Here is a 14,937-nt window from a genome sequence, read left to right as displayed (position 1 = left end):
ACTCACCCTTCCCACTTAGCCCAGCCTTGACCTTCGCTGCCGTCTTTTGGCTTGTGAATTTCCCTGCCTTTCAAACGTTCCAGCAGAGTCTGTCTAAAGACGGACATCATCTTTCATTGTGGATTATCCAGGTGTGATTTCTGTTCGCCTTCCATTTTCTGGGACCTTTGTCTCTTTTCCATAGGAGAATCGTCATGGTATTTCTCAGCTATCCCCCTTAGACATGCTTATCAGTCCGTTCCCCTTCATTCCAAGTGACTCGTTTTGCATTTCTGGAATCACCGTATGTTCTCTAGGCCGAGGAGTGAGTGCTTTCGTGACTCTTGGTTGTTGTCTTTGAATTTGCACCGGTCACTTGAAGGAGTCTTTGCTGTCCTAGCCTGGGTCAAACTAAGCGCTGACAACACGTGGTCATCTGGGTTGGTCTGACATCCTGAGGTCAGAAACTCCAAACTCGAGGTGGTCCTGGCATCCCCCTTCACGGACACAATGTTTCCAAGACAAATTAGACGAATCTGATGAATTCCTCTCTCCAGGAAAGATATTTTTCTGTCTCCTTTCCGGATTTGGGAAGTTTCGAACTTCACCCCTGATCCTGGAACGTTCCCCCAGGTGCCGTCTAGATACGGGCTTCCTTTATTTCTACAGGCTGTGCCATTTGTTTGCCTTACATCCTCAGCCCTGGCCTGTTTATTTTTCTTGAAACAGAATTGTAATGTTCTCATTTTCAGCCCACTTCCTTACATGTGGTGTCAAAACACATAATCAATAATCCTTCTATGGCAAGAGGTGGGGAGGAGAATTTCGATGGAGGCAAACTGAGCACACTAGCCTGGGAGGGCAGCCTTCACGAAGGAACGAAGCCCTGTGGAAAAGGGTGCTTTTCAACACCCTTGTAGAGCACTTCCAAACAAAGAGACATAGCCCAAGTGTGACAGGGCTCCATTCCTTCAAGGCTTCCAAGACATCTCTTGGGACACATTAGCATGTACCCGGTGGGCCCCCGTGACGCCAGAGCTGTGGAAAGTGAGACTGATCTGCAAAGAATGCCAGGGGCCTGGGAAAGGAGGCATCGAGTCTTCTCTTCAACGTCCTCAAGACCTCATTCTTGACTTTGGCTTATGCTTAAGGCAGAAGGACCACGTAGGTCTGATAAGGCCCAAGTCCGGCCTCTTGCTTCCAATCAAGTTGCAAGCTTGAATCAGCATGGCCTCCCCATAGACTTGAATAGATGACAACGTTCTCCTCTCGGGGCTTGTCCCTCTATTCTCGCTTCTTGCCAAGGATCCCTTTCTTACCACTCGAATCAGCGTCTGTTTTAATGTCTTCCAGTTTCTGTGTCCGCTTTCTGTTTCTCAAAGCTGTTTCTGGGTATCCCTCCGTTTAATAGCCTAGCCTAGGCCAATCCTCAGTCTGTAACCGTGCGGCCATCTTGGCGGACAGGATCCTCGTGATGTCATAAACAACCTCAAAATTCGAAGTTGTCCTGACAACCTGCGTGCACACAGAGTTTCAGAGCCATCTCAGGCCAGTCTGACTCCTCACCCTTACCTGGTAGGATAGTTTTCCTTCTTCTCGATTTCTTGTCGGTTTCTGTCTTGCTCCTCGAACTTTGGAAGGCCTGCTACTTTCTCTCTAGACACTGGTTTCTGTCCTGTAAGATTATCCTGGGTTTTACCTCTTACATTTTATGTAGATGGCCAAGTGGGTGGACGTTCTCCAGAGAAAGTCCTGGACTCCCTCCCAAGTTGAAGTTGCCCGGGCAGTCCTCTGATGCGCAATGATCGTGCCATCTCCTAGCACTCTGCCGATTCCACCTTGGCAGGTCCCATGTTTTCCTTCCTTCTTCCTCTGGGGAAGTGTACCAGATGCGTTCATGGATTGTAAAAGCCTCACGGTTCTTTTTCGGGTGCGTATTGATAAGGTGACCTCACCATTGCTACTTAGTTTATGATCCCTGTCCGCACCGTACCATGAAATCTGTATGTCCTAACACTGCTAATGTGATCTGCACCCGTGATGTGAAACAGTGAGGCCTGGGCCGGCCAAGCGGAACGTGGGCACTTACCCGCTCCGCCACAGGGCCGGCCCTGAATTGGACTTTTGGACCAACCTTTGGCCTGAGCTTGGGAACACGTGGGCCTGTTTGGATTATTCGTGAAGGTGATTAGTAGTAACATCCTGCACGGTAACCTTTTCCGTTGGTGCATGGGTTTAGCAGGCAGCATGTTCTGTGGGTAGTATTCCTCTTCATCTATTTGGAATGGTCTACCTTTCTGTCGCATCAGTACGCATTTTGAGGTGATTTTCCAGCCTTGGAAGTTCACCTTCTCTAATCTCTTTCAGCCCCAAAGCTTTATGCCGTCATTCTGGACCCCATTTTGGATTTTTTGCTTTGAGGTGAATTTATTGCCGCAACCCTGCATTAGAACATCCTATATCTTTCCGATTTGCATCCTCATCGATGTGGACTTCCGTGTAGCTGACATCACCTTCCCCTGCGTAAGCCTAATAGCAGGCCCTCACCACACACTTGTGCCTCATCATCTGTTTCACCCTCTCACACCTCCCCGCTTTGTCTCTGGGAACCCCCAATCAAATGTCCCGTGCCACCTGTTCCTGACCGCTTTTTTTCCTCCTCCTCTTAAGTGAGGTCCTACGGTACTTGCCTTGCTCCCTGGGGCTTGTTTCACTTCCCTAAAGCCCTCACAGCCATTCTGGTGGTCACAAATGGCTGGATTGCATCCTTGGTTCCGGCTGACTGGTATGCCATTGCGTGGCTATAGCCCATCTTCCTTCTGCACTCGTCCCTTGCTGGGCTCCAGGGAGGCTTCCAAGTCTTGGGTAGTGGGAGCGACGCTGTGGTGAGCTCAGCGGTGCACATGTCTTTATGCAGGAGTGTTTCCGAGTTCTTTGGATCAACACGCCGCAGAGGAATAGCTGGATCATATGGGACATGGATTCTTCAAGTTCTGAGGCAGTTCCACACCGCTTGGCGTAGTGGCTGCACCGGTCTGCACTCCCACCAACGGTGCAGGAGGCTTCCCTTCTCTCCACCTCCTCTCTGACACTGGTCGCTTCCTGTCTGCTTCCTTATAGCCATTCTGACCACAGTGAGCTGCTGTGCCCTTGCAGTTTGCATTTGCATTGGCCTGAGACTTAATGACGGTGAACAAGTGTTCATGCACCCGTTGGCCCTCTTTCGATCTTCTTGGCAGAAATCTCTGTTTCCATCTTCTGCCCAGGTTTTCATTGGCTTGTTGTTTTTTTTTTCTTGTGGGGACGTGCGAGTTGATTGCATCTTTGGGCTTTTCACCCCTTGTCCGATGTGTGGTTTGCAAACATCCTCCCCCAGTCGTTGTGCTATCTTTGCATTCAGTCGATGGTTTCCTTCACTGGGCAGAAGCGTCCGCATTTGACGTGGTCCCGTTGGTTTCTTGTTGACTTGGTTGCCCTGGCCCAGTCGGACTTGCTTCTTCCAAACAGGCGGCTCAGACAGATGGCAAAGAGCACTCTGCCTAGGTCTTCTGCTACAAGGTTCACGGTTTCAAGTCTGCCATTCAAGGCTTTGATCCATTTCAGGTGGTGTGTGTGCCAGGTGTAACATCATGGTGGACTCTCGTTGTGTTCCATGTGGCTGTGCAGGCTTCCCAGCACCGTTTATGGTAGAGACTCTCCTTTCTCCGCTGTCTCCTCTTGGCTCCCTGGTCGAAAATGGGCTGTCCATGTACGTTTGAGTTGGGCTCTGGGTTCTCGATTCTGTTGCATGGGTCTGTGTGCCTGTTTTGGGGCCCAGACTGTGCCGTCTCGGTACCTAGTGCTTCGTCCTATATGTTGAAATCGGAAAGTGTGCCACGTCCTGCTTTTTTCGTTTTCCTGAGGATTCCTTTGCCTAGTCAGGGTCTCTTGTTGCTGGCTAGAAACTTTAGGATGCCCTCTTCTGTCTCTGTGGGAAACATTGCTGCAACTTTGACTGGGATCGCATGGAATCCAGAGATTCCTTGCTCTGGTAGGGACGTTTCCAGTGTGTTGATGCTTCCCCTCCTAGATCCGGGAATCTCCTTCTTTCTCCTTGTGTCTTCTTGAATTTCTTTCCCCCAACGTTTGTTAGTTTTCCATTGCCATGGCTTTCACCTGTTTTGCTAAGTTTCTTCATAGAGATCTCATCCTTCTCACTGGCATGCAGTTTTTCACTTTTTCTTTTCAGCTTCAGTTTCTCTATGCTTTGCAACCTTGAATCGGTTTTGTTCTGGCAGAAGTGCATCGCTGAGCTCACATCTGCTGGCAATGCTCCTGTATTTGCTGTGGAAGTCTGGCCCTGTCTAACGTCCCTTCCCATCTGCCTCTACACTACCTCGGACGCCTGCCCCAGAAGGCCTGAAGCAGTGGTGAGCAGGCTCACCCGAGGGTCCACCCGGCCCACCCCGGGCCACCGACCCAGAAGGTGCGGACCTCACCGCTGCACCACCGGCCGGCCCCTTTCATGTTCCGTTGGCAAGCTGCAGTTGAGGGCAATGGGACTTGAATATGCTACTTGAGCCCAACTCTGGCACTGTGTAGATGAGGCCAGGTTGTTTTTCGGGTCCACTGCGATGTCAGAGGATTTGTCAGAATCGTGTCTCTGCTGTCCCGGCAAGCTTCACGGACACACGGTTTCCTGGCCCGCTTGGAGCAGTCTCATAACTCACCCTTCCCACTTAGCCCAGCCTTGACCTTCGCTGCCGTCTTTTGGCTTGTGAATTTCCCTGCCTTTCAAACGTTCCAGCAGAGTCTGTCTAAAGACGGACATCATCTTTCATTGTGGATTATCCAGGTGTGATTTCTGTTCGCCTTCCATTTTCTGGGACCTTTGTCTCTTTTCCATAGGAGAATCGTCATGGTATTTCTCAGCTATCCCCCTTAGACATGCTTATCAGTCCGTTCCCCTTCATTCCAAGTGACTCGTTTTGCATTTCTGGAATCACCGTATGTTCTCTAGGCCGAGGAGTGAGTGCTTTCGTGACTCTTGGTTGTTGTCTTTGAATTTGCACCGGTCACTTGAAGGAGTCTTTGCTGTCCTAGCCTGGGTCAAACTAAGCGCTGACAACACGTGGTCATCTGGGTTGGTCTGACATCCTGAGGTCAGAAACTCCAAACTCGAGGTGGTCCTGGCATCCCCCTTCACGGACACAATGTTTCCAAGACAAATTAGACGAATCTGATGAATTCCTCTCTCCAGGAAAGATATTTTTCTGTCTCCTTTCCGGATTTGGGAAGTTTCGAACTTCACCCCTGATCCTGGAACGTTCCCCCAGGTGCCGTCTAGATACGGGCTTCCTTTATTTCTACAGGCTGTGCCATTTGTTTGCCTTACATCCTCAGCCCTGGCCTGTTTATTTTTCTTGAAACAGAATTGTAATGTTCTCATTTTCAGCCCACTTCCTTACATGTGGTGTCAAAACACATAATCCATAATCCTTCTATGGCAAGAGGTGGGGAGGAGAATTTCGATGGAGGCAAACTGAGCACACTAGCCTGGGAGGGCAGCCTTCACGAAGGAACGAAGCCCTGTGGAAAAGGGTGCTTTTCAACACCCTTGTAGAGCACTTCCAAACAAAGAGACATAGCCCAAGCGTGACAGGGCTCCATTCCTTCAAGGCTTCCAAGACATCTCTTGGGACACATTAGCATGTACCCGGTGGGCCCCCGTGACGCCAGAGCTATGGAAAGTGAGACTGATCTGCAAAGAATGCCAGGGGCCTGGGATAGGAGGCATCGAGTCTTCTCTTCAACGTCCTCAAGACCTCATTCTTGACTTTGGCTTATGCTTAAGGCAGAAGGACCACGTAGGTCTGATAAGGCCCAAGTCCGGCCTCTTGCTTCCAATCAAGTTGCAAGCTTGAATCAGCATGGCCTCCCCATAGACTTGAATAGATGACAACGTTCTCCTCTCGGGGCTTGTCCCTCTATTCTCGCTTCTTGCCAAGGATCCCTTTCTTACCACTCGAATCAGCGTCTGTTTTAATGTCTTCCAGTTTCTGTGTCCGCTTTCTGTTTCTCAAAGCTGTTTCTGGGTATCCCTCCGTTTAATAGCCTAGCCTAGGCCAATCCTCAGTCTGTAACCGTGCGGCCATCTTGGCGGACAGGATCCTCGTGATGTCATAAACAACCTCAAAATTCGAAGTTGTCCTGACAACCTGCGTGCACACAGAGTTTCAGAGCCATCTCAGGCCAGTCTGACTGCTCACCCTTTCCTGGTAGGATAGTTTTCCTTTTTCTCGATTTCTTCTCGGTTTCTGTCTTGCTCCTCGAACTTTGGAAGGCCTGCTACATTCTCTCTAGACACTGGTTTCTGTCCTGTAAGATTATCCTGGGTTTTACCTCTTACATTTTATGTAGATGGCCAAGTGGGTGGACGTTCCCCAGAGAAAGTCCTGGACTCCCTCCCAAGTTGAAGTTGCCCGGGCAGTCCTCTGATGCGCAATGATCGTGCCCTCTCCTAGCACTCTGCCGATTCCACCTTGGCAGGTCCCATGTTTTCCTTCCTTCTTCCTCTGGGGAAGTGTACCAGATGCGTTCATGGATTGTAAAAGCCTCACGGTTCTTTTTCGGGTGCGTATTGATAAGGTGACCTCACCATTGCTACTTAGTTTATGATCCCTGTCCGCACCGTACCATGAAATCTGTATGTCCTAACACTGCCAATGTGATCTGCACCCGTGATGTGAAACAGTGAGGCCTGGGCCGGCCAAGCGGAACGTGGGCACTTACCCGCTCCGCCACAGGGCCGGCCCTGAATTGGACTTTTGGACCAACCTTTGGCCTGAGCTTGGGAACACGTGGGCCTGTTTGGATTATTCGTGAAGGTGATTAGTAGTAACATCCTGCACGGTAACCTTTTCCGTTGGTGCATGGGTTTAGCAGGCAGCATGTTCTGTGGGTAGTATTCCTCTTCATCTATTTGGAATGGTCTACCTTTCTGTCGCATCAGTACGCATTTTGAGGTGATTTTCCAGCCTTGGAAGTTCACCTTCTCTAATCTCTTTCAGCCCCAAAGCTTTATGCCGTCATTCTGGACCCCATTTTGGATTTTTTGCTTTGAGGTGAATTTATTGCCGCAACCCTGCATTAGAACATCCTATATCTTTCCGATTTGCATCCTCATCGATGTGGACTTCCGTGTAGCTGACATCACCTTCCCCTGCGTAAGCCTAATAGCAGGCCCTCACCACACACTTGTGCCTCATCATCTGTTTCACCCTCTCACACCTCCCCGCTTTGTCTCTGGGAACCCCCAATCAAATGTCCCGTGCCACCTGTTCCTGACCGCTTGTTTTTCCTTCTCCTCTTAAGTGAGGTCCTACGGTACTTGCCTTGCTCCCTGGGGCTTGTTTCACTTCCCTAAAGCCCTCACAGCCATTCTGGTGGTCACAAATGGCTGGATTGCATCCTTGGTTCCGGCTGACTGGTATGCCATTGCGTGGCTATAGCCCATCTTCCTTCTGCACTCGTCCCTTGCTGGGCTCCAGGGAGGCTTCCAAGTCTTGGGTAGTGGGAGCGACGCTGTGGTGAGCTCAGCGGTGCACATGTCTTTATGCAGGAGTGTTTCCGAATTCTTTGGATCAACACGCCGCAGAGGAATAGCTGGATCATATGGGACATGGATTCTTCAAGTTCTGAGGCAGTTCCACACCGCTTGGCGTAGTGGCTGCGCCGGTCTGCACTCCCACCAACGGTGCAGGAGGCTTCCCTTCTCTCCACCTCCTCTCTGACACTGGTCGCTTCCTGTCTGCTTCCTTATAGCCATTCTGACCACAGTGAGCTGCTGTGCCCTTGCAGTTTGCATTTGCATTGGCCTGAGACTTAATGACGGTGAACAAGTGTTCATGCACCCGTTGGCCCTCTTTCGATCTTCTTGGCAGAAATCTCTGTTTCCATCTTCTGCCCAGGTTTTCATTGGCTTGTTGTTTTTTTTTTCTTGTGGGGACGTGCGAGTTGATTGCATCTTTGGGCTTTTCACCCCTTGTCCGATGTGTGGTTTGCAAACATCCTCCCCCAGTCGTTGTGCTATCTTTGCATTCAGTCGATGGTTTCCTTCACTGGGCAGAAGCGTCCGCATTTGACGTGGTCCCGTTGGTTTCTTGTTGACTTGGTTGCCCTGGCCCAGTCGGACTTGCTTCTTCCAAACAGGCGGCTCAGACAGATGGCAAAGAGCACTCTGCCTAGGTCTTCTGCTACAAGGTTCACGGTTTCAAGTCTGCCATTCAAGGCTTTGATCCATTTCAGGTGGTGTGTGTGCCAGGTGTAACATCATGGTGGACTCTCGTTGTGTTCCATGTGGCTGTGCAGGCTTCCCAGCACCGTTTATGGTAGAGACTCTCCTTTCTCCGCTGTCTCCTCTTGGCTCCCTGGTCGAAAATGGGCTGTCCATGTACGTTTGAGTTGGGCTCTGGGTTCTCGATTCTGTTGCATGGGTCTGTGTGCCTGTTTTGGGGCCCAGACTGTGCCGTCTCGGTACCTAGTGCTTCGTCCTATATGTTGAAATCGGAAAGTGTGCCACGTCCTGCTTTTTTCGTTTTCCTGAGGATTCCTTTGCCTAGTCAGGGTCTCTTGTTGCTGGCTAGAAACTTTAGGATGCCCTCTTCTGTCTCTGTGGGAAACATTGCTGCAACTTTGACTGGGATCGCATGGAATCCAGAGATTCCTTGCTCTGGTAGGGACGTTTCCAGTGTGTTGATGCTTCCCCTCCTAGATCCGGGAATCTCCTTCTTTCTCCTTGTGTCTTCTTGAATTTCTTTCCCCCAACGTTTGTTAGTTTTCCATTGCCATGGCTTTCACCTGTTTTGCTAAGTTTCTTCATAGAGATCTCATCCTTCTCACTGGCATGCAGTTTTTCACTTTTTCTTTTCAGCTTCAGTTTCTCTATGCTTTGCAACCTTGAATCGGTTTTGTTCTGGCAGAAGTGCATCGCTGAGCTCACATCTGCTGGCAATGCTCCTGTATTTGCTGTGGAAGTCTGGCCCTGTCTAACGTCCCTTCCCATCTGCCTCTACACTACCTCGGACGCCTGCCCCAGAAGGCCTGAAGCAGTGGTGAGCAGGCTCACCCGAGGGTCCACCCGGCCCACCCCGGGCCACCGACCCAGAAGGTGCGGACCTCACCGCTGCACCACCGGCCGGCCCCTTTCATGTTCCGTTGGCAAGCTGCAGTTGAGGGCAATGGGACTTGAATATGCTACTTGAGCCCAACTCTGGCACTGTGTAGATGAGGCCAGGTTGTTTTTCGGGTCCACTGCGATGTCAGAGGATTTGTCAGAATCGTGTCTCTGCTGTCCCGGCAAGCTTCACGGACACACGGTTTCCTGGCCCGCTTGGAGCAGTCTCATAACTCACCCTTCCCACTTAGCCCAGCCTTGACCTTCGCTGCCGTCTTTTGGCTTGTGAATTTCCCTGCCTTTCAAACGTTCCAGCAGAGTCTGTCTAAAGACGGACATCATCTTTCATTGTGGATTATCCAGGTGTGATTTCTGTTCGCCTTCCCTTTTCTGGGACCTTTGTCTCTTTTCCATAGGAGAATCGTCATGGTATTTCTCAGCTATCCCCCTTAGACATGCTTATCAGTCCGTTCCCCTTCATTCCAAGTGACTCGTTTTGCATTTCTGGAATCACCGTATGTTCTCTAGGCCGAGGAGTGAGTGCTTTCGTGACTCTTGGTTGTTGTCTTTGAATTTGCACCGGTCACTTGAAGGAGTCTTTGCTGTCCTAGCCTGGGTCAAACTAAGCGCTGACAACACGTGGTCATCTGGGTTGGTCTGACATCCTGAGGTCAGAAACTCCAAACTCGAGGTGGTCCTGGCATCCCCCTTCACGGACACAATGTTTCCAAGACAAATTAGACGAATCTGATTTATTCCTCTCTCCAGGAAAGATATTTTTCTGTCTCCTTTCCGGATTTGGGAAGTTTCGAACTTCACCCCTGATCCTGGAACGTTCCCCCAGGTGCCGTCTAGATACGGGCTTCCTTTATTTCTACAGGCTGTGCCATTTGTTTGCCTTACATCCTCAGCCCTGGCCTGTTTATTTTTCTTGAAACAGAATTGTAATGTTCTCATTTTCGGCCCACTTCCTTACATGTGGTGTCAAAACACATAATCAATAATCCTTCTATGGCAAGAGGTGGGGAGGAGAATTTCGATGGAGGCAAACTGAGCACACTAGCCTGGGAGGGCAGCCTTCACGAAGGAACGAAGCCCTGTGGAAAAGGGTGCTTTTCAACACCCTTGTAGAGCACTTCCAAACAAAGAGACATAGCCCAAGCGTGACAGGGCTCCATTCCTTCAAGGCTTCCAAGACATCTCTTGGGACACATTAGCAGGTACCCGGTGGGCCCCCGTGACGCCAGAGCTGTGGAAAGTGAGACTGATCTGCAAAGAATGCCAGGGGCCTGGGAAAGGAGGCATCGAGTCTTCTCTTCAACGTCCTCAAGACCTCATTCTTGACTTTGGCTTATGCTTAAGGCAGAAGGACCACGTAGGTCTGATAAGGCCCAAGTCCGGCCTCTTGCTTCCAATCAAGTTGCAAGCTTGAATCAGCATGGCCTCCCCAGAGACTTGAATAGATGACAACGTTCTCCTCTCGGGGCTTGTCCCTCTATTCTCGCTTCTTGCCAAGGATCCCTTTCTTACCACTCGAATCAGCGTCTGTTTTAATGTCTTCCAGTTTCTGTGTCCGCTTTCTGTTTCTCAAAGCTGTTTCTGGGTATCCCTCCGTTTAATAGCCTAGCCTAGGCCAATCCTCAGTCTGTAACCGTGCGGCCATCTTGGCGGACAGGATCCTCGTGATGTCATAAACAACCTCAAAATTCGAAGTTGTCCTGACAACCTGCGTGCACACAGAGTTTCAGAGCCATCTCAGGCCAGTCTGACTGCTCACCCTTACCTGGTAGGATAGTTTTCCTTTTTCTCGATTTCTTCTCGGTTTCTGTCTTGCTCCTCGAACTTTGGAAGGCCTGCTACATTCTCTCTAGACACTGGTTTCTGTCCTGTAAGATTATCCTGGGTTTTACCTCTTACATTTTATGTAGATGGCCAAGTGGGTGGACGTTCCCCAGAGAAAGTCCTGGACTCCCTCCCAAGTTGAAGTTGCCCGGGCAGTCCTCTGATGCGCAATGATCGTGCCCTCTCCTAGCACTCTGCCGATTCCACCTTGGCAGGTCCCATGTTTTCCTTCCTTCTTCCTCTGGGGAAGTGTACCAGATGCGTTCATGGATTGTAAAAGCCTCACGGTTCTTTTTCGGGTGCGTATTGATAAGGTGACCTCACCATTGCTACTTAGTTTATGATCCCTGTCCGCACCGTACCATGAAATCTGTATGTCCTAACACTGCCAATGTGATCTGCACCCGTGATGTGAAACAGTGAGGCCTGGGCCGGCCAAGCGGAACGTGGGCACTTACCCGCTCCGCCACAGGGCCGGCCCTGAATTGGACTTTTGGACCAACCTTTGGCCTGAGCTTGGGAACACGTGGGCCTGTTTGGATTATTCGTGAAGGTGATTAGTAGTAACATCCTGCACGGTAACCTTTTCCGTTGGTGCATGGGTTTAGCAGGCAGCATGTTCTGTGGGTAGTATTCCTCTTCATCTATTTGGAATGGTCTACCTTTCTGTCGCATCAGTACGCATTTTGAGGTGATTTTCCAGCCTTGGAAGTTCACCTTCTCTAATCTCTTTCAGCCCCAAAGCTTTATGCCGTCATTCTGGACCCCATTTTGGATTTTTTGCTTTGAGGTGAATTTATTGCCGCAACCCTGCATTAGAACATCCTATATCTTTCCGATTTGCATCCTCATCGATGTGGACTTCCGTGTAGCTGACATCACCTTCCCCTGCGTAAGCCTAATAGCAGGCCCTCACCACACACTTGTGCCTCATCATCTGTTTCACCCTCTCACACCTCCCCGCTTTGTCTCTGGGAACCCCCAATCAAATGTCCCGTGCCACCTGTTCCTGACCGCTTGTTTTTCCTTCTCCTCTTAAGTGAGGTCCTACGGTACTTGCCTTGCTCCCTGGGGCTTGTTTCACTTCCCTAAAGCCCTCACAGCCATTCTGGTGGTCACAAATGGCTGGATTGCATCCTTGGTTCCGGCTGACTGGTATGCCATTGCGTGGCTATAGCCCATCTTCCTTCTGCACTCGTCCCTTGCTGGGCTCCAGGGAGGCTTCCAAGTCTTGGGTAGTGGGAGCGACGCTGTGGTGAGCTCAGCGGTGCACATGTCTTCATGCAGGAGTGTTTCCGAGTTCTTTGGATCAACACGCCGCAGAGGGATAGCTGGATCATATGGGACATGGATTCTTCAAGTTCTGAGGCAGTTCCACACCGCTTGGCGTAGTGGCTGCGCCGGTCTGCACTCCCACCAACGGTGCAGGAGGCTTCCCTTCTCTCCACCTCCTCTCTGACACTGGTCGCTTCCTGTCTGCTTCCTTATAGCCATTCTGACCACAGTGAGCTGCTGTGCCCTTGCAGTTTGCATTTGCATTGGCCTGAGACTTAATGACGGTGAACAAGTGTTCATGCACCCGTTGGCCCTCTTTCGATCTTCTTGGCAGAAATCTCTGTTTCCATCTTCTGCCCAGGTTTTCATTGGCTTGTTGTTTTTTTTTTCTTGTGGGGACGTGCGAGTTGATTGCATCTTTGGGCTTTTCACCCCTTGTCCGATGTGTGGTTTGCAAACATCCTCCCCCAGTCGTTGTGCTATCTTTGCATTCAGTCGATGGTTTCCTTCACTGGGCAGAAGCGTCCGCATTTGACGTGGTCCCGTTGGTTTCTTGTTGACTTGGTTGCCCTGGCCCAGTCGGACTTGCTTCTTCCAAACAGGCGGCTCAGACAGATGGCAAAGAGCACTCTGCCTAGGTCTTCTGCTACAAGGTTCACGGTTTCAAGTCTGCCATTCAAGGCTTTGATCCATTTCAGGTGGTGTGTGTGCCAGGTGTAACATCATGGTGGACTCTCGTTGTGTTCCATGTGGCTGTGCAGGCTTCCCAGCACCGTTTATGGTAGAGACTCTCCTTTCTCCGCTGTCTCCTCTTGGCTCCCTGGTCGAAAATGGGCTGTCCATGTACGTTTGAGTTGGGCTCTGGGTTCTCGATTCTGTTGCATGGGTCTGTGTGCCTGTTTTGGGGCCCAGACTGTGCCGTCTCGGTACCTAGTGCTTCGTCCTATATGTTGAAATCGGAAAGTGTGCCACGTCCTGCTTTTTTCGTTTTCCTGAGGATTCCTTTGCCTAGTCAGGGTCTCTTGTTGCTGGCTAGAAACTTTAGGATGCCCTCTTCTGTCTCTGTGGGAAACATTGCTGCAACTTTGACTGGGATCGCATGGAATCCAGAGATTCCTTGCTCTGGTAGGGACGTTTCCAGTGTGTTGATGCTTCCCCTCCTAGATCCGGGAATCTCCTTCTTTCTCCTTGTGTCTTCTTGAATTTCTTTCCCCCAACGTTTGTTAGTTTTCCATTGCCATGGCTTTCACCTGTTTTGCTAAGTTTCTTCATAGAGATCTCATCCTTCTCACTGGCATGCAGTTTTTCACTTTTTCTTTTCAGCTTCAGTTTCTCTATGCTTTGCAACCTTGAATCGGTTTTGTTCTGGCAGAAGTGCATCGCTGAGCTCACATCTGCTGGCAATGCTCCTGTATTTGCTGTGGAAGTCTGGCCCTGTCTAACGTCCCTTCCCATCTGCCTCTACACTACCTCGGACGCCTGCCCCAGAAGGCCTGAAGCAGTGGTGAGCAGGCTCACCCGAGGGTCCACCCGGCCCACCCCGGGCCACCGACCCAGAAGGTGCGGACCTCACCGCTGCACCACCGGCCGGCCCCTTTCATGTTCCGTTGGCAAGCTGCAGTTGAGGGCAATGGGACTTGAATATGCTACTTGAGCCCAAGTCTGGCACTGTGTAGATGAGGCCAGGTTGTTTTTCGGGTCCACTGCGATGTCAGAGGATTTGTCAGAATCGTGTCTCTGCTGTCCCGGCAAGCTTCACGGACACACGGTTTCCTGGCCCGCTTGGAGCAGTCTCATAACTCACCCTTCCCACTTAGCCCAGCCTTGACCTTCGCTGCCGTCTTTTGGCTTGTGAATTTCCCTGCCTTTCAAACGTTCCAGCAGAGTCTGTCTAAAGACGGACATCATCTTTCATTGTGGATTATCCAGGTGTGATTTCTGTTCGCCTTCCATTTTCTGGGACCTTTGTCTCTTTTCCATAGGAGAATCGTCATGGTATTTCTCAGCTATCCCCCTTAGACATGCTTATCAGTCCGTTCCCCTTCATTCCAAGTGACTCGTTTTGCATTTCTGGAATCACCGTATGTTCTCTAGGCCGAGGAGTGAGTGCTTTCGTGACTCTTGGTTGTTGTCTTTGAATTTGCACCGGTCACTTGAAGGAGTCTTTGCTGTCCTAGCCTGGGTCAAACTAAGCGCTGACAACACGTGGTCATCTGGGTTGGTCTGACATCCTGAGGTCAGAAACTCCAAACTCGAGGTGGTCCTGGCATCCCCCTTCACGGACACAATGTTTCCAAGACAAATTAGACGAATCTGATTTATTCCTCTCTCCAGGAAAGATATTTTTCTGTCTCCTTTCCGGATTTGGGAAGTTTCGAACTTCACCCCCGATCCTGGAACGTTCCCCCAGGTGCCGTCTAGATACGGGCTTCCTTTATTTCTACAGGCTGTGCCATTTGTTTGCCTTACATCCTCAGCCCTGGCCTGTTTATTTTTCTTGAAACAGAATTGTAATGTTCTCATTTTCGGCCCACTTCCTTACATGTGGTGTCAAAACACATAATCAATAATCCTTCTATGGCAAGAGGTGGGGAGGAGAATTTCGATGGAGGCAAACTGAGCACACTAGCCTGGGAGGGCAGCCTTCACGAAGGAACGAAGCCCTGTGGAAAAGGGTGCTTTTCAAC

This window comes from Equus asinus, chromosome 28 (genome assembly GCF_041296235.1).
Source record: "Equus asinus isolate D_3611 breed Donkey chromosome 28, EquAss-T2T_v2, whole genome shotgun sequence".
Lineage (NCBI taxonomy): Eukaryota > Metazoa > Chordata > Mammalia > Perissodactyla > Equidae > Equus > Equus asinus.
Note: the sequence above shows the minus strand (reverse complement) of the source record.